Raw genomic sequence first — 25954 nt, forward strand, 5'->3', positions numbered from 1 at the left:
TTGAGTTGACTTTTTCAAAATTTTTTAAAATCAAGTTGTTTCTCATGAGTCAAATCAAATTTTCAATTTGAAAATCTTATCTTTTTCAAAATCTTTTTTTTTTCAAAAATCAAATCTTTTTCAAAATTCTTAGTTATTTTCGAAAATTCCAAAAATATTTTTCAAAAATATTTTTCTTATTTTTATATCAAATTTTCGAAAATAACATAATCAATTAATGTTTTGATTCAAAAATTTGAAGTTTGTTACTTACTTGTTAAGAAAGATTCAAACTTTAAGTTCCAGAATCATATCTTGTGATTTCTTATGAATCAAGTCATTAATTGAGATTTTAAAAATCAAATTTTTTTCAAAATTAATTTCCAAAATATCTTCTTATCTTATCTTTTTCAAAAATTTGATTTCAAAATATCTTCTCTAACTTCCTAACTTCCTATCTTTTCAAAATTTGTTTCAACTAACTAACTAACTTTTTGTTTGTTTCTTAACTTTTTCAAAACCACCTAACTAACTCTCTCTCTCTCATTTTCGAAAATATCTTCCCCCTTTTTCAAAATTTCTTTTTTAATTTATTAATTATTTTATTTTTTAAATCTTAATTTTCAAAAACCACTAACATTTTTCAAAAACTATTTTCAAAAAAAAAAATCACTAACTCCTTTTCAAAATTAATTTTCGAAAATTCCCTCCTTCTCTCTCATCCTATTCTATTTATTCATTCATTAACTAACATCTCTTCCTCACATCATCACCAAATTCGAACCCCCTCTTCTATCTGTGTTCGAATTTCTTCTTCTTTTCTTCTACTAACAATAAGGATCCTCTTTACTGTGACATAGAGGATTCCTCTTCTTTTCTTTTTCTCTCATCTTTCTTATGAGCAGGGACAGAGAAAAAGGCATTCTTGTTGAAGCTGATCTAGAACCTGAAAGGACTCTGAAGAGAAAATTAAGAGAAGCTAAATTACAACAATCCAGAGACAACTTGATTGAAAATTTCGAACAAGTAAAGGAGATGGCAGCCGAACCCAACAACAATGCAAGGAGAATGCTTGGTGACTTTACTGCACCTAATTCCAATTTACATGGAAGAAGCATCTCCATTCCTGCCATTGGAGCAAACAACTTTGAGCTGAAACCTCAATTAGTTTCTCCGATGCAGCAGAACTGCAAGTTTCATGGACTTCCATCTGAAGATCCTTTTCAGTTCTTAACTGAATTCTTGCAGATATGTGATACTGTTAAGACTAATGGAGTAGATCCTGAAGTCTACAGGCTCATGCTTTTCCCTTTTGCTGTAAGAGACAGAGCTAGATTATGGTTGGACTCTCAACCCAAAGACAGCCTGAACTCTTGGGATAAGCTGGTCACGGCTTTCTTAGCCAAGTACTTTCCTCCTCAAAAGCTGAGCAAGCTTAGAGCTGATGTTCAAACCTTCAGACAGAAAGAAGGTGAATCCCTCTATGAAGCTTGGGAAAGATACAAATAGTTGACCAAAAAGTGTCCTTCTGACATGCTTTCAGAATGGACCATCCTGGATATATTCTATGATGGTCTATCTGAGCTATCAAAGATGTCACTGGACACTTCTGCAGGTGGATCCATTCACCTAAAGAAAACGCCTGCAGAAGCTCAAGAACTCATTGACATTGTTGCTAATAACCAGTTCATGTACACTTCTGAAAGGAATCCTGTGAGTAATGGGACGCCTATGAAGAAGGGAGTTCTTGAGGTTGATACTCTGAATGCCATATTGGCTCAGAATAAAATATTGACTTAGCAAGTCAATATGATTTCTCAGAGTCTGCATGGAATGCAAGCTGCATCCAACAGTACTCAAGAGGCATCTTCTGAAGAAGAAACTTATGATCCTGAGAACCCTGCAATAGCAGAGGTAAATTACTTAGGTGAACCTTATGGAAACACCTATAACTCAACATGGAGAAATCATCCAAATTTCTCATGGAAGGATCAAAAGCCCCAACAAGGCTTTAATAATGGTGGAAGAAACAGGTTTAGCAATAGCAAACCTTTTCCATCATCAACTCAGCAACAGACAGAGAACTCTGAACAAAATGCTTCTAATTTAGCAAATCTAGTCTTTGATCTATCTAAGGCTACTGTAAGTTTCATGAATGAAACAAGGTCTTCCATTAGAAATCTGGAAGCACAAGTGGGCCAGCTGAGTAAAAAGATCACTGAAATCCCTCCTAGTACTCTCCCAAGCAATACAGAAGAGAACCCAAAAGGAGAGTGCAAGGCCATTGACATAAGCGCCATGGCCGAACCTGTGAGGAGAGGAGAGGACGTGAATCCCAAGGAGGAAGACCTCCTGGGACGTCCAGTGATCAATAAGGAGCTTCCCTCTGAGGAACCAAAGGAATCTGAGACTCATCTAGAGACCATAGAGATTCCATTGACCCTCCTTATGCCCTTCATGAGCTCTGATGAGTATTCCTCTTCTGAAGAGAATGAGGATGTTACTGAAGAGCAAACTGCCAAGTTTCTTGGTGCAATCATGAAGCTGAATGCCAAATTATTTGGCATTGATACTTGGGAAGTTGAACCTCCCTTGTTCATCAATGAACTAAGAGATCTGGATCAACTGACATTGCCTCAGAAGAGACAGGATCCTGGAAAGTTCATAATACCCTGTACCATAGGCACTATGATCTTTAAGGCTCTGTGTGACCTTGGTTCAGGAATAAACCTCATGCCCCTCTCTGTAATAGAGAAACTGGGAATCTATGGGGTGCAAGCTGCTAAAATCTCATTAGAGATGGCAGACAGTTCAAGAAAACAGGCTTATGGACAAGTAGAGTACGTTTTAGTAAAGGTTGAGGGCCTTTACATCCCTGCTGATTTCATAGTCCTGGATACTGGAAAGGAAGAGGATGAATCCATCATCCTAGGAAGACCTTTCCTGGCCACAGCAAGAGCTGTGATTGATGTTGACAGAGGTGAAATAGTCCTTCAATGGAATGAGAACTCCCTTGTATTCAAAACTCAAGGATCTCCCTCTGCAACCATGGAGAGGAAGCTTGAAAAGCTTCTCTCAAAGCAGAGTCAACCAGAGCCCCCACAGTCAAACTCTAAGTTTGGTGTTGGGAGGCCACAACCAAACTCTAAGTTTGGTGTTGAACTCCCATATCCAAACTCTAAGTTTGGTGTTGGAGAGTCTCAACAAAGCTCTGCACATCTGTGAGGCTCCATGAGAGCCCACTGTCAAACTATTGACATTAAAGAAGCGCTTGTTGGGAGGCAACCCAATGTTTATCTAATTCTTATTTTTATTGTTTTTCATGTTTTCTTAGGTTCATGATCATGTGGAGTCACAAAATAAATAGAAAAATTGAAAACGGAATCAAAAACAGCAGAAGAAAAATCACACCCTGGAGGAGCATCTGTCTGGCGTTCAGCGCCAGAACAGAGCATGGTTCTGGCGCTGAACGCCCAAAATGGGCAGCTTCTGGGCGCTGAACGCCAGAACAGGCATGGTTCTGGCGTTCAACGCCAGAAATGGCACACAGATGGGCGTTGAACGCCCAAAATGGCCACCAACCTGGCGCTGAAAGCCCAGAGTTGGATACAAAGGAATTTTTACATGCCTAATGGGTGCAGGGATGTAAATCCTTGAACACCTCAGGATCTGTGGACCCCACAGGATCCACTCAGGATCTGTGGACCCCACAGGATCCCCACCTACCTCCACTCACTTCTTCTCACCACTCTCTTTCACACAACCCCATAAACACTCTTACCCAAAAACCCTTCACCAATCACCTCAAACTCTCTTCCCCATCACCTCTTCACCACTCACATCCACCCACTCTTCCCAATAAACCTACCTCATAAACTCCACCTACCTTCAAAATTCAAAACCAATTTCCCACCCAAACCCACCCATATGGCCGAACCTTAACCCCCCCTCCATTCCCTATATAAAGACCTCCATTCTTCACCAAATTCACACAACACACCCCTCTACACTCTCCTTAGCCGAAACCACATCTCCCTCTCCCTCTCCATATTTCTTCTTCTTCTTCTTCTACTCTTTTGTTTATTGCTCGAGGGCGAGCAATATTCTAAGTTTGGTGTGGTAAAAGCATAGCTTTTTTGTTTTTCCATTACCATTGATGGCACCTAAGACCGAAGAATCCTCTAGAAGAGGGAAAGGGAAGATAAAAGCTTCCACATCCGAGTCATGGGAGATGGAAAGGTTCATCTCCAAAGCCCATCAAGACCACTTCTATGATGTTGTGGCCAAGAAGAAGGTGATCCCTGAGGTCCCTTTTAAACTCAAAAGAAATGAGTATCCGGAGATCCGACATGAAATTCAAAGAAGAGGTTGGGAAGTTCTAACAAATCCCATCCAACAAGTCGGCATCCTAATGGTTCAAGAGTTGTATGCCAATGCATGGATCACCAAGAACCATGATCAAAGTAAGAACCCGGATCCAAAGAACTATGTTACAATGGTTCGGGGGAAATACTTAGATTTTAGTCCGGAAAATGTGAGGTTGGCGTTCAACTTGCCATACATGGAAGAAAACGCACGCCCCTACACAAGGAGAGTCAACTTTGATCAAAGGTTGGACCAAGTCCTTATGGACATATGTGTAGAAGGAGCTAAATGGAAGATTGACTCCAAAGGCAAGCCGGTTCAACTAAGAAGATTAGACCTCAAGCCTGTGGCTAGAGGATGGTTGGAGTTTATTCAATGCTCAATCATTCCCACTAGCAACCGGTCTGAAGTTACTATAGACCGGGCCATCATGATCCATAGCATCATGATTGGAGAAGAGGTGGAAGTTCATGAGATTATACCTCAAGAACTCTACAAGGTGGCTGACAAGTCCTCCACCATGGCAAGGTTAGCCTTTCCTCACTTCATTTGCCACCTATGCAATTCAGCTGGGATTGACATAGAGGGAGATATCCTCATTAAAGAGGAAAAGCCCATCACTAAGAAAAAGATGGAGCAAGCAAGAGAGCCCAGTCATGGAGCTCAAGAGGCGCAAGAAGCTCATCACCATGAGATTCCGGAAATGCCTCAAATGCACTTTCCTCCACAAAACTATTGGGAGCACATCAACACCTCCCTAGAAGAATTGAGTTCCAATATGGGACAACTAAGGGTGGAACATCAAGAGCACTCCATCATGCTTCATGAAATAAGAGAAGATCAAAAAGCAATAAGGGAGGAGCAACAAAGACAAGGAAGAGACATAGAAGAGCTCAAGGACATCATTGGTTCCTCAAGAAGGAAACGCCACCATCACTAAGGTGGATTCATTCCTTGTTCTTTCTTTCTCTGTCTTTCGTTTTCTATGTTATGTGCTTATCTATGTTTGTGCCTTCATTACATGATCATTAGTAGTTAGTAACTTTGTCTTAAAGATATGAATGTCCTATGAATCCATCACCTCTCTTAAATGAAAAATGTTTTAATTCAAAAGAACAAGAAGTACATGAGTTTCGAATTTATCCTTGAACTTAGCTTAATTATATTGATGTGGTGACAATGCTTCTTGTTTTCTGAATGAATGCTTGAACAGTGCATATGTCTTTTGAAGTTGTTGTTTAAGAATGTTAAATATGTTGGCTCTTGAAAGAATGATGACTAGGAGACATGTTATTTGATAATCTGAAAAATCATAAAAATGATTCTTGAAGCAAGAAAAAGCAGCAAAAAAAACAAAGCTTGTAGAAAAAAAAAAGAAAGAGAAAAAAATAGGCGAAAAAAAAATAGAAAGAAAAAGAAAAAGCAAGCAGAAAAAGCCAATAACCCTTAAAACCAAAAGGCAAGGGCAAATAAAAAGGATCCCAAGGCTTTGAGCATCAGTGGATAGGAGGGCCTAAAGGAATAAAATCCTGGTCTAAGCGGCTAAACCAAGCTGTCCCTAACCATGTGCTTGTGGCGTGTAGGTGTCAAGTGAAAACTTGAGACTGAGCGGTTAAAGTCAAGGTCCAAAGCAAAAAAAGAGTGTGCTTAAGAACCCTGGACACCTCTAATTGGGGACTTTAGCAAAGCTGAGTCACAATCTGAAAAGGTTCACCCAATTATGTGTCTGTGGCATTTATGTATCCGGTGGTAATACTGGAAAACAAAGTGCTTAGGGCCACGGCCAAGACTCATAAAGAAGCTGTGTTCAAGAATCATCATACTGAACTAGGAGAGTCAATAACACTATTCGAAATCTGAAGTTCCTATAGATGCCAATCATTCTGAACCTCAATAGATAAAGTGAGATGCCAAAACTATTCAAGAGGCAAAAAGCTATAAGTCCCGCTCATATGATTGGAGCTATGTTTCATTGATAGTTTGGAATTTATAGTATATTCTCTTCTTTTTATCCTATTTGATTTTCAGTTGCTTGGGGACAAGCAACAATTTAAGTTTGGTGTTGTGATGAGCGGATAATTTATACGCTTTTTGACATTGTTTTTAGTATGTTTTTAGTAGAATCTAGTACTTTTAGGGATGTTTTCATTAGTTTTTATGTTAAATTCACATTTCTGGACTTTACTATGAGTTTGTGTGTTTTTCTGTGATTTCAGGTATTTTCTGGCTGAAATTGAGGGACTTGAGCAGAAATCAGATTCAGAGGTTGAAGAAGGACTGCTGATGCTGTTGGATTCTGACCTCCCTGCACTCAAAGTGGATTTTCTGGAGCTACAGAACTTGAAATGGCGCACTTCCAATTGCGTTGGAAAGTAGACATCCAGGGCTTTCCAGAAATATATAATAATCCATACTTTGGCCAAGAATTGATGACGTAAACTGGCGTTCAACACCAGCCTTCTGCCCAAATCTGGCGTCCAGCGCCAGAAAAGGATCCAAAACCAGAGTTAAACGCCCAAACTGGCACAGAAACTGGCGTTCAACTCCACAAATGGCTTCTGCACGTGCAACACTCAGGCTCAGCCCAAACACACACCAAGTAGGCCCCGGAAGTGGATTTATGCATCAATTACTTACTCATGTAAACCCTAGTAGCTAGTTTATTATAAATAGGACCTTTTACTATTGTATTAGGTATCTTTTGATCATCTTAGGATCTTAGGATCATCTTTGAACGCATTGTTCTTAGATCAAGGGGGCTGGCCATCTCGGCCATGCCTGGACTTTCACTTATGTATTTTCAACGGTAGAATTTCTGCACTCCATAGATTAAGGTGTGGAGCTCTGCTGTTCCTCAAAGATTAATGCAAAGTACTTCTGTTTTCTATTCAATTCATCTTATTTCGCTTCTAAGATATCCATTCACACCCAAGAACGTGATGAAGGTGATGATTATGTGTGACGCTCATCATCCTTCTCCCTTATGAACGCGTGCCTGACAAACACTTCTGTTCTACATGAAATAAGCTAGAATGAATATCTCTTAGATCTCTTAACCCGAATCTTCGTGGCGTAAGCTAGAATGATGGCGGCATTCAAGAGAATCCGGAAGGTCTAAACCTTGTCTGTGGTATTCCGAGTAGGATTCGATGAATGAATGACTGTGACGAGCTCCAAACTCGCGATTGCAGGGCGTTAGTGACAGACGCAAAAGGATAGTAAATCCTATTCCAGCATGATCGAGAACCGACAGATGAATAGCCGTGCCGTGACAGGGTGCGTGAGCATATTATTCACTGAGAGGATAAGATGAAGCCATTGGCAAGGGTGATGCCTCCAGACGATTAGCCGTGCCGTGACAGGGCATTGGATCATTTTCCCGTGAGATGACCGAAAGTAGCCGTTGACAGTGGTGATGTATCACATAAAGCCAGCCATAGAAAGGAGTAAGACTGATTGGATGAAGATAGCAGGAAAGCAGAGGTTCAGAGGAACGAAAAGCATCTCCATGCGCTTATCTGAAATTCCTACCAATGATTTACATAAGTATCTCTATCCCTATTTTATTATATAATATTCGAAAACACCATTATCACTTTATATCTGCCTGACTGAGATTTACAAGGTGACCATAGCTTGCTTCATACCAACAATCTCCGTGGGATTCGACCCTTACTCACGTAAGGTATTACTTGGACGACCCAGTGCACTTGCTGGTTAGTTGTATCGAAGTTGTGACAATTATGTATTGAGATCAGCGCACCAAGTTGCTCACGTTGCCAGGGATTGTTTGAGCCTGGACATCACAACTTCGTGCACCAGTCTTCATGGATGACTTCTTAGTATTTGGAGACTCATTCATCTCCTGTCTTGACCATCTAGCACTTGTTCTAAAAAGGTGCCAAGAGACTAACCTAGTTTTAAACTGGGAGAAATGTCACTTTATGGTTACTGAAGAAATTGTCCTTGGGCACAGAATTTCGAACAAGGGAATAGAGGTGGATCAAGATAAGGTAGAGGTAATTGAAAAATTACCACCACCTGCCAATATTAAGGCAATCAGAAGCTTTCTGGGGCATGCAGGTTTCTATAGGAGGTTTATAAAGGATTGTTCAAAAATTGCAAAACCTCTGAGCAATCTGCTAGCCGCTGATACACCATTTGTCTTTGACACAGAGTGTTTGCAAGCCTTTGAGACTCTAAAAGCTAAGCTGGTCACAACATCAGTCATTTCTACACCAGACTGGATATTACCATTCGAACTAATGTTTGATGCCAGTGACCATGCCATTGGTGCAGTATTGGGATAGAGGCATGAAAAAGCTTCTGCATGTCATTTATTATGCTAATTGTGTTTTAAATGACGCACAGAAAAATTACACAACCATAGAAAAGGAGTTGCTTGCAGTGGTTTATGCCATTGACAAGTTCAGATCTTATTTAGTAGGATCAAAAGTGATTGTGTACACTGACCATGCTGCTCTAAAATATCTCCTCACAAAGCAGGATTCAAAATCTAGACTCATAAGATGGGTGTTGCTTCTGCAAGGGTTTGATATAGAAATAAGAGAGAGAAAAGGGATAGAGAACCAAGTAGCGGATCACCTGTCCCGGATAGAACTAGTAGCAGGAGCGTCCCTCCCTCCTACTGAGATCTCTGAAACCTTTCCGGATGAGCAACTCTTTGCCATTCAAGAAGTACCGTGGTTTGCAGACATTGCAAACTATAAAGCTGTGAGATTCATACCCAAAGAGTACAGTAAGCAGCAAACAAAAAAATTGGTTTCTAATGCAAAGTACTACTTGTGAGATGAACCATATCTCTTTAAGAGATGTGCAGACGGAATAATCTATAGATGTGTTCCTAGAGAAGAGGCACAAAATATCCTATGGCATTGCCATAGATCACAATATGGAGGACATTTTGGAGGTGAGCGAACAGCCACAAAGGTTCTCCAATGTGGCTTCTACTAGCCTACTCTCTATAGAGACTCCCAAGAGTTTGTACGTAACTGTGACAGTTGCCAGAGAGCTGGTAATCTGCCTCATGGTTATGCCATGCCTCAGCAAGGGATCTTAGAGATTGAGTTGTTTGATGTATGGGGTATTGACTTCATGGGACCTTTCCCACCATCATATTCAAACACTTATATTCTGGTGGCAGTAGACTATGTATCTAAATGGGTAGAGGCAATTGCAACACCCACTAATGATACTAAGACAGTGATGAAGTTCCTCCAGAAGCATATCTTCAGCAGGTTTGGTGTCCCTAGGGTACTGATCAGTGATGGAGGCACTCATTTCTGCAATAAACAGCTTGACTATGCTCTGATCTGATATGAAATTAACCACAAAGTGGCAACTCCATATCATCCACTGACAAATGGGCAGGCTGAAGTCTCAAATAGAGAATTAAAACGAATCCTGGAACAGACTGTAAGCACCCGTAGAAGGGATTGGGCAAGAAGTCTGGATGATGCTCTGTGGGCATACAGAACTGCATTCAAGACTCCTATAGGGACCTCTCCATACCAACTTATGTATGGAAAAGCCTGTCATCTGCCAGTGGAACTGGAACACAAGGCCTACTGGACAACCAGATTCCTAAACCTTGATGCTAAGGTAGCTGGAGAGAAAAGATTACTCCAGTTGAATGAGTTGGAGGAGTTCAGACTAAATGCTTTCAAAAATGCTAAAATTTACAAGGAGAAAGCAAAAAGGTGGCATGACAGAAAGCTGTCATCTAGAGTCTTTGAGCCAGGACAGAAGGCTCTGCTGTTTAACTCTAAGCTCAGATTGTTCCCTGGGAAATTGAAATCCCGGTGGAAGGTACCATATGTGATTACAAGTGTGTCACCATATGGATATGTAGAGCTTCAGGATATTGACTCTGACAAAAAGTTCATTGTTAATGGATAGAGAGTCAAGCATTATCTTGAAGGCAATGTTGAGCAAGAATGCTCAAGACTGGGACTAGATTAAAGCTCAGTAATGTCAAGCTATTGACAGTAAAAAAGCGCTTATTGGGAGGAACCCAATCTTATTTATCTATGTTAATTACTTTTTCATTTCATTTTCTACTGTTATTTTATGTTTTCTTTAGGTTGATGATTATATGGAGTCGTAAAAACAGCTGCAGAATTAAAGCGGAATCAAAAACAGCATCAAAAACAGCACACCCTGGAGGACAGGCTTACTGGCGTTTAAACGTCAGTAAGGATAGCAGAATGGGCGTTTAACGCCCAGTCTAGCAGCATTCTGGATGTTAAATGCCAGAATTGGCAGACAGACTGGCGTTTAACGCCAGGAAAGGGTGTATGGTTGGCGTTAAACGCCAGAATTGGCAGACAGACTGGCGTTTAACGCCAGAAAAGGGTGTCTGGCTGGCGTTAAACGCCAGAAAGGGGCATCAGCCTAGCATTTAACGCCAGGAAAGGTAGCAGACTGGCGTTTAAACGCCAGAAAGGGCTGTCCAGGGGCGTTTAAACGCCAAAAAGGTGCAGGGACCAGAATTCCTTGACACCTCAGGATCTGTGGATCCCACAGGATCCCCACTTACCCCAACTCACTCTCTCTCCTCTTCACACCTTTCCATAACACTCTTCTCCAAAATAACCTCCACCAATCACCTCCATTTCTACTCCAAAACCATCATACAACCCACCTACCCCCACCCATTCAAATTCAAACCATCTCCCTCCCAAACCCAACCCCTATTACAAGAATTCCCTCTCCACTCCACTCCTATATAAGCCCTTCATCACTCCTTCATTTTCACACATCATAACCACCTAAAACCTCCCTTGGCCGAACCATTCACACACCTCTATCTCCTCCATCTCTTCTTCCTCTAATCCTTTCTTTCTTCTTTTGCTCAAGGATGAGCAAACCTTTTAAGTTTGGTGTGGAAAAAAGCTCTGCTTTTTATTTTTCCATAACCATTAATGGCACCTAAGGCCGGAGAAACCTCTAGGAAGAGGAAAGGGAAGGCAGTTGCTTCCAACTCTGAGTCATGAAAGATGGAGAGATTCATCTCAAAAGCCCATCACTAGAAAGAGGATAGAGCAAACAAGAGAGCCCGCTCATGGACCTCAACAAGAGCATGAGAAAATTCCTCATCAAGAAATCCCTGAGATGCCTCAAGGGATACACTTTCCTCCACAAAGCTATTGGGAGCAACTCAACACCTCTTTAGGAGATTTGAGTTCCAACATGGAGCAACTAAGAGTGGAACATCAAGAGCACTCCATCATCCTCCATAAAATCAGAGAGGACCCAAAGGCCATGAGAGAGGAGCAACAAAGGCAAGAAAGAGACATAGAGGAGCTCAAGAACTCCATTGGTTCTTCAAGAGGAAGAAGAAGCTATCATCACTAAGGTCACTACAACATTTTGGGTCTATGGCCACGGTTTTTTTTGTCACGGTAAAAAACCGTGACCATAGACCCTCTATGGTCACGGTTTTTTAGGGTGACCAAAAAAAAAAGCTATAGCCACGGTTTTTTTGGAAAGGGTGACCATAGAGTACCTATGGTCACGGTTTTTTAAAAAAAGGTGGCCTAAAAGGGTCTATGGTCACGGTTTTAAGGGGTGATCTAAAGGAGTCTATGGTCACGATTTTTTACAGTGACCAAAAGGGGTCTATGGTCACAGTTTTTCAAAAAAGGGTGACCTAAAAGGGTCTATGATCACGGTTTTGGAGGGTGGCCTAAAGGGGTCTATGGTCACGGTTTTGGGGGTGACCTAAAGGGGTCTATGATCACGGTTTTTTACAGTGACCAAAAAGGGGCTATGGTCACAGTTTTACAAAAAAGGGTGACCTAAAAGGGTCTATGGTCACGGTGTTGGGGGGTGACCTTAAGGGGTCTATGGTCACGGTTTTGGGGGTGGCCTAAAAGTGTCTATGGTCACAGTTTTGGGGGGTGGCCTAAAGGGGTTTATGGTCACGGTTTTGGGGGGTGGCCTAAAAGGGTCTATGGTCACGGTTTTAGGGATGACCTAAAGGGGTCTATGGTCACGATTTTTTACAGTGACCAAAAAGGGGCTATGGTCACGGTTTTTCAAAAAATGGTGACCTAAAATGGTCTATGGTCACGGTTTTGGGGGGTGACCTAAAAAGGTCTATGGTCACGGTTTTGGGGGTGGCCTAAAAGGGTCTATTGTCACGGTTTTGGGGGTGACCTAAAGGTGTCTATGGTCACAGTTTTTTACAGTGACCAAAAAGGGTATATGGTCACGGTTTTTCGGAAGGGTGACCTAAAAGGGTCTATGGTCACGGTTTTGAGGGTGACCTAAAGGGGTTTATGGTCATGGTTTTTTACAATGACCAAAAAGTGTCTATAGTCACGGTTTTTCAAAAGGGTCATCTAAAGTGATTTATGGTCACGGTTTTGGGGGTGACCTAAAGGGGTCTATAGTCACAGTTTTAATCATTTGAGTTTAAATTAATTAAAATTTTTATGTATTTTTTATAATTTTAAATATTTTATCTTTTAAAAATTTTAATAATTAAAAACTAATAATAATTTTATATGATTTATTTTAAATATTAAAATTTTAAATGTAATTTTATAAATAAAAAATTAAGTTGAATACTATTAATTTTAAATTAAAAAAATTTAAAACTTAATAACATAAAAAATGATTTAATAACTTAATAATGATTTAAAAAATGATTTATAATTAGTTACTTTATAGAAATTGAAATTAAAGTTGTGATAGAAAAATAATGAAATGTAATATAGTTTAATTTAGGTAATCGATATTTTAGATTTAAAATCGTATTTTATAAAATGTGATTTGTAAGACCCATAATTTTCGAAAAAAATATTATTTGAGTTAATTTCAATTTATATATTCATTAAATACTTTATTTTTAGAAATTATTTTATTAAAAGTAATTAAATTAAGTTTTGATAATTAAATGAGAAATTTTACTTACTCTTATAATATTGAATAATTTTTTATATTTAAATTATAGAACTTAATAATTTTAAAAGAATAAGAATTTTATATGATTTAGTTTGAATAATTGAGATTTTAGAAGTTAATATTTTAATTTTTATAGATAAAAAAAATTAATTATAATATCTCCAATTTTTAAATTAGAATATTTGATTTAAAAGAAAATTAATAAATTGATAATCAAATAATATTTTTAAAGTAATTTTAAAAAAATAAATTAGATTTTTATTTAATACTCTATACCCTAATTTAATTAAAATTACTAAATTTTAATTTACTCCAAAACCCTAATTCCTAAATTAATTTAGAAAACCCTAACCCACTTACCCTTCACCCCAGCGCCATTTTCCTCTTTCACTCATCAGCTTCATTTTTCCTCACACACAGCAAAGAGAGAGTGAGACCCGAAAGAGAGAGAACGAGCTGAACGGAAGAGAAAGGGAGACCCAGAGGAGGCGCCGCTGGGCCAGAGCTGCCGCTGGGAGGGTCCTCGCCGCTGCCGCCATAGCCACACAGCCACTGTCTGGTCGTCATCGTCGTCTCGCTCACCAGAAACGAGGCAGAGAGCAGCACCGAGAGAAAGCCCGTCAACCCCATCACCGCCGTCGTGCTCGCAAGTATGGAGGAAGCCCGTTGCTGCCAGCTTTGTCGGATCTCTGTCATCGAACCCGTCCTTGCCGCCGCCATTGGAGTCGCGAATGGAGGAAGGAGAAGAGGCACGAAAGGGAGCGTCCCGGTGTTGCCGTGGTCGTCGAGTGACTGGGCTTGCCATCGTCGCGTTTGGGTGGCTATTGCGCCGCAGTTCGTTGCTGCCTTATCTCCATTGAAGCTTCATGTTGCCGCTTTGGCCGCCGGTAACCACCGGTGGAACCCCATCTTCTCGGTAAGCATTTCGTTCTGGAATCTTTGAAAATCGGAATTCTGATATGAGTTATTGAAGGTTCTGAGACATTGGTAACGTAGGGTTGAATTCTGAGTCTCGCATGCTGAATTCAATAGTTGTTGCCTGCGACATGAAGCTGCTGCGTCATTGTTGTTGCTGCCCCAGAAGAAGTGAGGCTGCTGCTGCTGTTCCGGCCGCATTGGCTGTTGTAAACTGGAAAAAAGAAGGGCATCATTGCGTTTAAATTCGACGGTTTCGACTAATTGAGGTAGGGGTTTAAACGATTTCAATTTAAAAATGCCTACAAGGTTTATTGAATAACTGCAAATAGATTTAATAGCTGTGAGTAATTGATTGATTATGTGAATATTGAATTGTGGCTGAAATTGTGATTGGAATGGTTGAGATTGTGATTTGGAATTGTTGATTAGTGATATTGATTGATTATGTGGATTGGGAATTGTTTGATGACTAATTGTTGAGAATTTCTGAATTTTAATTGGTTATGTTGGATTTGTTGCCGTTGAGCTGTTATTTGTATATTGTAATGTTAATGAACTTGGTTGGTGGTTGATTTGGAATTGGTTTTGAGGGGTATTGAAGGGTTGGATTTTGAATACTAAATGGTTTGCTGAAAATCAGGTTCTCTTGAAATAAAACGGCAACTTTGAAAGTGATTTAGTAACTCTATAGTGACTGAAATTATAAGAATTTAAATGTTAAGTAAATTATATTAAGTGTAATTGTGAAAATTCAATTTTTAAGGTTTCGTATCAACTAGAGAATTAGTTATGATTTTTCAAAGTTGAACTCTAAAATCTGATTTTCTGCATAATTTTAAACGAAGTCAGAAACTTTGAAAAGCTATAACTACTTACGTAATGATTAGAATTGCATGAGACCAAACTTGAGTTAAACTTGGGAATATAAGGAACTAAACTGATAAATTTGAGACTTTTTCATTAAGTTTATGATTTATGGTGAATTTTTGAATTGGGGATGTCAAATCTGATTTTTCTGCAGAACGTTTAACACAACAGCAACTTGATTCCTTTATTGGAAATTCTGAAGTTTGAATTTTGAAATGGAACCAATTTTAAATGAAACTTTGGTCCTAATACTTTAATTTCATAAAAATTTAGAATGGTTAGAGTTGTGGTTTTAAAGATTTGGATTTTCAGAGAAAGATGTATTATGCAGTAAAAGTCAGGCTTTGTTTTCTAAGTCAGTAACTTTGAGGCTTCATAATTTTTAATTCTGGAATGATATAGAGATGAAACCAATTGGAGGTAAAAGTTGAGTATGTTTAGTATATATTATTCAAATTTCAGGGTTTTCCATTTTTTAGTAAGTGAGTTATGGGACTTGGAAGAGGTTATGTTCAATGATTTGTAAAATAGACTTCAGCAGAAAATTACCTAACTTCCAAGCTACATAACTCCTTCATTAAAAATGGTATGACCCTGGAACCAATTGAGAAAGAAATTTGAATAAGTTATGTTTAATTACATAAATTTTGAAGGTGGTTGGATTTAATTTGGATTTTATATGAAATTTCGAATGTTGTACGCTGCTGCTGTCTTCTGGATTTAAAACACTGCAGAGCAGTCACGGTTTTGCTTATATTCCCGAAGCTAGAGTCAGCGAAAAATTCTGAACTGCTTTGAATAAATGTGATTGCTTACTTGCCTGTGGCTAGTTCTGAATATTTATTTGATATTGAAGTAGTGAATGAAGGATTGATTTAAAATTCTGATTCGAATGTTTATCAAGTATAATTTGAGAATTGGAAAGTGATTGGATGTTAGATTTAGTTTGATTTTGGAAAATGATTTGAGATTTGTGAATGACTTGGGTTTGAAAATGTTGGAAAGTGTTTGAGAAGATGTTAGTTGACTTTGTTGGAAATGAATTGGAATTTGGAAAGGGTTATAATATTGGAGATGAGCTTGATTTGTAGAAAAATGAATTTAAATTGAAAATGGTTTGAGATATTGAAATTGTTCAGATTTTGAAATTGAGTTGAAAGGAGTTTGAGAAATGGTTTTGTTGGGACCCGGAAAGGCTAGATTGCTGATGCAGATGAGCATTGTAGTGCTTTCCGGTTGTGTGCTTTGCCAATGATAATTGGCGCTTCGATGAGATTATATTTCTAAAGCCAGTCTATTCTCTTCATCTTTAATATCCTAGGTTTCAATGCATCTTTTTAGGCTATTTTTATTTTCTCTTTTCTGTTTTCCAGAGTTGCTTTTTCTGAAACATCTGACCTCACTCTGATTTAAATTTAGTCAAGTAGCAGATTTCCTTGTTCTCAAATGTGAATCCTTATGGTTAGTTCTCAGTGAAAATTTCTGTGTTTCCAATTTTTCAGTGCAGCAATAAACAACTTGTTTGGTATGCTTGTAGGATGGTTATTTGTTGGGACTGTCCGTGAATTTAGGGTTTTTTGAACTAACCTAGGGATTAGCATTTCTTGTTTCTTTTGAAATTGGTAATAGCAAGGTTTTACACTAAACAAAAGGGTGAATATAATGAGTTGTAACAGTGATGAATTTAAGCACTAAGAGTAAATTTTTGCATGAAAATTTTTCACTCCAATTTTACCAAAGAAATATATATGGGGACTACTAAATCATTTTGATTTCACTCAATCAAAACACATCACTTTATAAATGTCATGTAGATGATATGATATTACTATTTTATGTCTTAATGATAGATTAGGAATTTTAATTTTATTTATTTTCCAGAGGTCATGCATCAACTTTATTTATGTGATTAGTATGTAAAAATTTTAAAAGTTTTTGTATCTATTTTCTTTGATTTTTCAAATAGCTCTGTGTTTTCCAAGATATTTTATAATTATTGATATGTAAAATCTTCAATTGCTAAATTGCAAATATTTTCCAGAACATGCTTGATTATGTCTCATTTTAAGACAGGAAGTTTAAAATAGAAATTATGTTGTATTTTATATTAATTTAGGATTAATATTTGTTAATTGATTATTTTGTTTACCTACTCTTGAATGTTCTTTACGAGGAATTTTTTGTTTTATTTTGTATACAGGATAATTTTTTTGGACTCGTAAAGACAAAAGGAGTTGACTAGTTGTTGTGGCACCCTGTATAAGATGGGATGGGTCTTATAATGAGTTTGGTTATCTAAATGTATTATTTTGATGTGTTCTTTACTTTTTGATAAGAGATTTTATACGATATTATATGTAATGGATAAATTACACTCTATTTTGATTAGTGTTGTAATGAATATCTAATTTTTAATGAAACTTTTATGATTTGGATTTATCAAATTTTTCATTTTTAGATTTATTTTGTGATTATCATCATTTGGGATGTGATTATGATTTAAAAAAATTAAATCTCATAACATAAAACAGGCTATGGTCACGGTAAAAACTGTGACCATAGATAAGGCTATGGTCACGGTTTAAGGAAGGGGTGACCATAGGGGCTATGGTCACGGTTAAAACTGTGACCATAGATAAGGCTATGGTCACGGTTTTGGTTAGGGGTGAGCATAGAGGCTATGATCACGGCCAAAACCGTGACCATAGATAAGGCTATGGTCACGGTTTTGGTGAGGGGTGACCATAGAGGCTATGGTCACGACCAAAACCGTGACCATAGATAAGGCTATGGTCACGGTTTAATGAGGGGTGGCCATAGGGGCTATGGTCACGGCTAAAATCGTGACCATAGCTAAGGCTATGGCCACGATTTTTGGTGGGGTGACCATAGAGGCTTTGGTCACGGCCAAAACTGTGACTATAGATAAGGCTATGGTCACGATTTTGGGAAGGGGTGACCATAGAGGCTATGGTCACGGTGAAAACCGTGACCATAGATAAGGCTATGGTCACGGTTTTATCGCGTGACCATAGATTAACCTATGGTCACGGTAAAAAAACGTGGCCTAAAGTGCCAAAATTTGAACATTACAACCGTGACCATAGAAACCGTGACCATAGGTCTATGGCCACGGCGGAAAAACCGTGACCATAGGTCAAAAACCGTGACCATAGACCTATGGTCACCCTTTTCACTAGCTATGGTCACGGTTTTTCACCGTGACCATAGACCTTTTTTTTGTAGTGGGTGGACCCATTCTTTAATCTCCTTGTTTATTTTCTTTTCTATTTTCAGTTTTTACGCTTTATGTTTTGACTATGTTTGTGTCTTCATTACATGATCATTAGTGTTTAGTGTCTATGTCTTAAAGCTATGAATGCTCCATGAATCTTTCACCTTTCTTAAACAAAAAATGTTTTTTGAAAAAGAAAAAGAAAAACATGAATTTCGAATTCTATCTTGAAAATAGTTTAATTATCTTGATGTGGTGGTAATACTTTTTGTTTTCTGAATGAATGCTTGAACAATGCATATTTTTTATAGTGAAGTTTATGAATGTTAAAATTGTTGGCTCTTGAAAGAATAATGAAAAAAGAGAAATGTTATTGATAATCTGAAAAATCATAAAATTGATTCTTGAAGCAAGAAAAAACAGTGAAAAACACAAAGCTTGCGAAAAAAAGAAAAAGTAAGCAGAAAAAGCCAATAACCCATTAAAATAAAAGGTAAGGGTAAAAAGGATCCAAGTCTTTGAGCATTAATGGATAAGAGGGCCCAAAGGAATAAAATCCTGGCCTAAGCAGCTAAATCAAGATGTCCCTAACCATATGCTTGTGTCATGAAGGTCCAAGTGAAAAGCTTGGGACTGAGTGATTAAAGTCATGATCCAAAGCAAAAGAGTGTGCTTAAGAACTCTGGGCACCTCTAACTGGAGACTCTAGCAAAGTTGAGTCATAATCTGAAAAGGTTCACCCAGTTATCTGTCCGTGGCATTTTTGTATCCGGTGGTAATACTGGAAAATAAAATGCTTAGGGTCACGGCCAAGACTCATAAAGTAGCTGTGTTCAAGAATCAACATACTAAACTAGGAGAATTAATAACACTATCAGAATTCTGAGTTCCTATGGATGCCAATCATTCTGAACTTCAAAGGATAAAGTGAGATGTCAAAACTGTTCAGAAGCAAAAAGCTACTAGTCCCGCTCATCTAATTAGAACTAAGCTTCATTGATATTTTGAAATTTATTATATTTTCTCTTCTTTTTATCCTATTTTGTTTTTAGTTTCTTGGGGACAAGCAACAATTTAAGTTTGGTGTTGTGATGAGCGGATAATTTATACGCTTTATGGCATTATTTTTAGGTAGTTTTTAATATGTTTTAGTTATTTTTTATTATAGTTTTATTAGTTTTTATGCAAAAATCACATTTCTGGAATTTACTATGAGTTTGTGTATTTTTCTGTAATTTCAGGTAGTTTCTGGCTGAAATTGAGGGACCTGAGCAAAAATCTGATTCAGAGGCTGAGAAAGGACTGCAGATGCTGTTGGATTCTGACCCTCCTGCACTCAAAGTAGATTTTCTCGGGCTATAGAAGCCCAATTGGTGCTAACTTAATTGCGTTAAAAAGTATACATCTTGGGCTTTCCAGCAATGTATAATAGTCCATACTTTGCCCGATATTTGATGGCCCAAACTGGCATCCAAGCTGGCGTTTAACTCCAGAAAAGGCCTATGCACGTGTAAAGCTCAATGCTCAGTTCAAGCACACACCAAGTGGGCCCCAGAAGTGGATTTATGTACTCTCTACACTTAGTTACTCATTTTCTGTAAACCTAAGTTACTAGTTTAGTATAGAAACTACTTTAGAGATTCATTTTGGCAACGTATGACATTTTACATCTCATATTGTATCTCCTACAGCACGAGTCTCTAAACCCATAGGTGGGGTGAGGAGCTCTGCTGTGTCTCAATGGATTAATGCAATTACTATTGTTTTCTTTTCGATCACGCTTGATTCTGTTCTAAGATACTCACTTGTACTTCAATATAAAGAATATGATGATCCGTGACACTCATCATCATTCTCAATTTTATGAACGCGTTCTTGACAACCACTCCCGTTCTATCTGATCTCAACGTAGTCATTGGGCGACAGCTTGAGAACGTATCTCTTAGGTCTCTGATCCACGGATTTGACTTGCCTCTCCTGACAACAGAACATTCGAATCCTTGAGATTAGAACCTTCGTGGTAGATGCTAGAACCAATTGGCAGCATTCCTGAGATCCGAAAAGTATAAACCTTGTCTGTGGTATTCCGAGTAGGATCTGGGATGGGATGACTGTGACGAGCTTCAAACTCACGAATGTTGGGCACAGTGACAGTGTGCAGAAGGATAGAGAGATCCTATTCTGACACAAGTGAGAACCGACAGATGATTAGCCGTGCGATAGCTGTGCCTGGTATTTTTCATCCGAGACGAGAGATCCGATAGTTGATTAGCCGTACAGAACTGTACCTAGACCATTTTCATTGAGAGGACGGATGGTAGCCATTGACAATGGTGATCCACCAACATACAGCTTGCCATGGAAGGAAGCCATACGTGTTTGGAGAAGAAGACAGTAGGAAAGCAGAGATTCAGACGACAACGCATCTCTGGAACCTCAATCTGCTCCTTATTACTGAATCACAAGTATCATTCATTTCATGTTATCTACTTTTCATAAACAAAATCATTTTTATCACTAATCTCCAGACTAAGATTTACAAGATAACCATAGTTTGCTTCGAGCCATCAATCTCTGTGGGATCGACCCTTACTCATGTAAGGTATTACTTGGACGACCCAGTGCACTTGCTGGTTAGTTGTGCGGAGTTGCAAAGGTGTGATTGCAATTTCGTGCACCAGAGACACCCCACCATGGTAACATTGTTTCAACCCTTCTCCTTGTTTATAATTTGCCTTAATTGCATGTTAGCTTGTTTAAGTTAGCTTAGAAATAGTTTAATTTTGAGCTTTGTTAGGTTAATTTTGATTTGGATCATAAATTTATGGGTTCTTGTATGTTTTGATGTTGAGCTTTTGTTGAGTTAAGGCTTAGAGCCTTAGATTTTGAGAGAAAAATTTTTTGAAAAACAGGGCATTTGTGCGTACGCACCGACCTGTGCGCACGCACACTCATGGTATTTCCCTCTGTTCGCAGCGTTGGCACAGCCTATGTGCATGAACCCATACCCATTTTTGCTTCTGTGTGCACGCACACATGATCCAACCCAAAAAAAATCTATGTGCGTGCGCACAGCCTCGTGCGCATGCACAATCCTCAAAAACCCCTCTGCTCGCAGCACACGCACCCCTTGTGCGTGGGAACACCACTTCTTTTCCCTCTTGTGCGCCCGAACACATCTCTTGTGCGCGCGCACAGCCACCAAATTCCCTTCTGTTCGCAGTGCCCGCACCCTGCTATTCATGCACATAACCCCCTTTCCACCTTGTGTGCGTACGCACGCCCCTATTTTCTCACCACTATACTTCTCTACTTCTTCTCTTCTTTTCTCTTCCACTCTCTTCTTTCCCTTTTACCCTATTTTCTACTTGTCCTAGTTAGTGTTATTTGCATCCTATTTTCATTTTAGTAATTCTATATTAGTTTTGGTTTAGTTACTTGTTAATTAAATAAGTTTCAAGTGTTTGATTGATGATTGATTGGGTTGCTTCTTGCTTAAATTTTGGTTTAATTTTTTATGAATATGTTCGCTGAGCATTACGTCTTTGTTTAATTGCCTAGATGAATTGTGAGTTTGATTCATATGTTGTAGCTACCATATGCATTAAACTATATCCTTGTTTGGCATCTTGAATTGTGCACTTTAACTTTAGTGAATTGAGTTGAAATTACTTGTTCATCATGATTTTCATATCAAATTCATCACATGGCTGGTACTTGTTTCTTGTTAATGCTTTGCATTTGTTTGAGTGACTTCACTTGATTTTTATCAAGCTTATCACTTTTTGCAACAAGTACCTTTACCATGTGAGTACTTCATTATTTTTCGTGAGGAACAAGTAGTTTGCTTTTCATCATCGAATTGGTTGTTGTTGATTGTGTCATTTTCTATTCACCTTACGCTTTCACTTACACAACTTCAATAACTAATGTCTTGTATATTTAATTCACTTTAGTTGTGGCTACCTAGGTTTGTTTGTGTCTTATCTCTTCCTTGTTCTTTACTTGCAACCCAGGACTACTTGATTGAGGAACATGCTATTTCTTTTGATTTTGTGGTTTCTATTTTATCCGACCAATGTGTGGTGTTCTAAACCGTGCACGTTTAGAATACGCACATTGCCTTTTCTCATCCCACACTACTATGACTTTTTCCTCAATTCTTGTTTTCTACAGTGACCGGAGCCCCGATACCCACCAGCTGAAGGTGGAACCTCACATCTCTTCACCCCCGGATTGAGTGCATGCACAGAGGACCGTGCAACGTTTAAGTGTGGGGGAGGATCCGTAATTTTGGGGCGTAAATTCTCTCCTTCTCAACACTTTACATTATTTTCTAGTTTTTAATATTTATATTTTTGTGGATATTTGTTAGTATATTATTGCATTATACTTTGCTTAGTTGCTTGTATATATCTTAGTTGCTTATAGTTTTATTTGCATGTTGCATGGTAGAGTAAATAAGTTTGGTAAAACAATAAATAATTTTCAAGAAATCCCTTTTAGGACGTTCCATTGATTAGATTTGAAAACTTGTCTTTGAACTTACATGAAGTATTTTTAAGGAACACAGAAAAGAGCTTGAATAAAATACCTAGTGAGATTTGAGCTTTATTGGATGGTTGCACATTTTTCAACCACAAAATTTGGTTCTTGTGTGTTATACTCCTCTTATGATTGTAATCTTTAATTTGATTTAGTCTATATGTCCTTTATTTGATGTTTTAAATTCATTTAGTATGATTGAGGCCATTTTTTTTTAATCTGAACTCACTAACCCATATGGCCAACCCTTACATCTACCTTTGTAAACCACTTTTGAGCCTTTTAATTCCCCTTTGTTCTCATTTTAAGCACATCATTCACCCTAAGTGAAAGACCATTATGTCCTTAAATTGTATTTTTTATTAGCTTGGGTTTGAGTGTGTGTGTTAATCAAGTGTGGGGAAAAATTTATGAGAAACATTGGTAGTTAGTTGTCTTTGGGTGTTCATTGAGAAAATTTTGGAAAAATGGGTAAACACTCATGCATCCTATACTTGAAACATATGCATCTCTTTTTGATGTTAAGTAAAAAAAAATAGAAAGAAAGAAAGAAAGAAAGAAAAAAGAAAAAAAAAAGAAAGAAAAAAAACAATAAGAATGTGAATAAAGGATGCATATGTGTGTGAATTGAAAAAAAGATGCATGAGTGAATGTGAGAAAGAGGATAAATCGGTAGTTACGTTGTTTTGTTATGTATATAGGTTAGTATAGTATTAGGTGGGATACTTGAGCAAATTAAAGATCCAATCTATTAGCCCACTTAACCATATTAATCCTACCGTTACCCTAGCCCCATTACAACCCTCCAAAGACCTCATGATATTTGCATTCATTCATCAAATATTTGTTGATTGTTAGATGACTAGCAAATCTTTGAGAAACATGATTAAAGGATAATTGAGTGATTAAGCCCTAAACACTGAGCGATTTGAGAGTAAACACATCCGGTGAGGGGTTCTATTGCTCAAATCTATGATTCCATCCCTTATCTTGTATCTTCTTGCAAGTTGCTTGTTAGTTTGTGAAAATTTCAAATCAAATATGTGGACATTGATCATATTACTATATTTTCTTGTTTTGGCCCTAAGTTCTATTTTGGATTGATTGAGATTCTTTTGTTTGTTTTTGCCAAACTCAATAGGAGCCATAGTATAGATATAGATAGATAGTATTTAGTATAGTTGCATGCATGTAGTTAGATGCATTTAATAAATTGCTTGCCCTCCTTATCCTTCACCTTTGATTAGCATGAGGACATGCTATTGTTTAAGTGTGGAGGAATTGATGAGTCCATATTTTCCGATATATTTTGGATTGATTTGAGTGGATTTCATCACACAAACCTACATTTATTCATCCAAATAGCATGCTTTTGGGTTCTCTCCCTAAATTGAGCCTAATTGTGAAAACATGCTATTTTGTACTTATTTTAATCACTTTTATCCCACTTTTATCCCATTCGACGCCTTGATAGTTTTGATGAGTGATTTCAGGTGTAATTGGTTGGAATGGCTTGATAAGAGTGGAAGAAAAGCATGGAATTGGGAGAAAGCATGAAGAAAATAAAGGAGAAGCACACATTGGAGTGTGCGTGCGCACAACCCACTGTGCGTACGCACAAGAACCACACAGCCATGTGTGCGTACGAACAACACCCTGTGCGTACGCACAACACCCTGTGCATACGCACAAGAAGAAAATCAGCATGTGTGCATACACACACACACCTGTGCGTATGCACACGTCCCAGCACGTGACTCACTTAATGGAAATTGCTGGGGGCGATTTCTGGGCCTCCAGAGCCCAATTTTTGGACTTTCTGAAGCTGATTTTGCCTATATCAAGGAAGGCATCACTCCATGTGTAATAGGGGGGCAATTAGGTTTAGCTTTTCTTATGTTTTTCTCTTAGTTTCTAGAGAGAGAAGCTCCCCCTCTCTCTAGAATTAGGTTAATGTTAGTTAATTTCTATTTAATTTCTGTCTTTAATCCTTGTTTTAATGTAGTTTCATTTATGTTTTCATGTTTTACTGTCTTTATCTTCTTCATTTCTCTTCTTAATTTCTCTTTTATGTCATTTTCCATTTTATGAATACTCTTGTATTTTTTAATTTTCATTTAATGCAATTTATGTTTTATGTTCATTTAATGCTTCTTTTAGTTGTTGTTATCATTTTCTTCCTTTTGGTAGTTAGAATTTATTTTTAATGTAATTTAATATTATTTTATTTTCATGCACACCAAGTGTTTGATAAAATACTTGGCTTAGTTTTTACTTAGTTTTTCTCCACTCTTGGCTTGGTATTGAGGACTTTGGCCACCCTTGAGTCATTGATGTCCATTCTTGTTTGATATATTAGAGTAGTTAGTTGATTTGGTCTCCCTTGACTCTAAGTGACCCTTAGTGTTGACTTAGGACTTAGGGATTGAAATCAACTATGCCTATTTGACTTATCCTCGATGTAGGGTTGACTAAGTAAGATTAACTCTTCATAATCATCATGTGTTTGTGGTCAATGTCTAGGATAGGTAACCTTAGCTCTCAATCTATGCCAAGGGGTTTCTTGCATTTTAATTTTCCTTGCTTTGACTTTTAGTTTCTTGGCTCTAAGTGACCCACTAGTGTTGACTTAGGACTTAGGGATTGGAACCAATTATAACCTTTTGACTAATTCTCAAGTAGGATCGACTAATTGGGATTAATTCCACACAATTGCCATGTTTGTGGTCCATAACTAGGATAGAAATCCTTAATTCCTCAATTCTCACCAAGAGCTCTTTTAGTACTTAATTTCCATTTTCATTGTCTTTATTTGCTTTTCTTTAATTCCTTACATGATCATTTACTTTCTTTCCATTTACATTACTTGCTCTCATGCAATCATCCAACCCCTATTTCTTCCCATAGCCAATAATATGCACTTCATTTGCAATCTCCTAGGGAAGACGACCCGAGGTTTAATTACTCTCGGTTATTTTGTATTTGATTTAATATTTGATCTTAAGAATTCATTGTTGGTTTGGACTATGCTACCAACGAATTGATGCTTATTTTGATTGATTCCAAACTATACAAGAAATCTCTCTTTATCACCTATAGAGGCTCTTATGTTTC

General features: G+C 37.9%; 1 long non-coding RNA gene and 1 other non-coding gene across 2 annotated transcripts; one reads left to right on the forward strand and one right to left on the reverse strand.

Moving 5' to 3' along the window:
* Positions 1-1410: 1410 nt before the first annotated feature.
* Positions 1411-1518, reverse strand: LOC112745178 (small nucleolar RNA R71). The gene has a single exon (XR_003173120.1). It is a non-coding gene; the product is annotated as a small nucleolar RNA R71 (small nucleolar RNA).
* Positions 1519-13616: 12098 nt separating this feature from the next.
* Positions 13617-17504, forward strand: LOC140178278 (uncharacterized). The gene is made up of 3 exons (XR_011870823.1): positions 13617-14191; positions 14272-14459; positions 17261-17504. It is a non-coding gene; the product is annotated as an uncharacterized lncRNA (long non-coding RNA).
* Positions 17505-25954: the final 8450 nt, after the last annotated feature.

This window comes from Arachis hypogaea, chromosome 14 (assembly GCF_003086295.3).
Source record: "Arachis hypogaea cultivar Tifrunner chromosome 14, arahy.Tifrunner.gnm2.J5K5, whole genome shotgun sequence".
Lineage (NCBI taxonomy): Eukaryota > Viridiplantae > Streptophyta > Magnoliopsida > Fabales > Fabaceae > Arachis > Arachis hypogaea.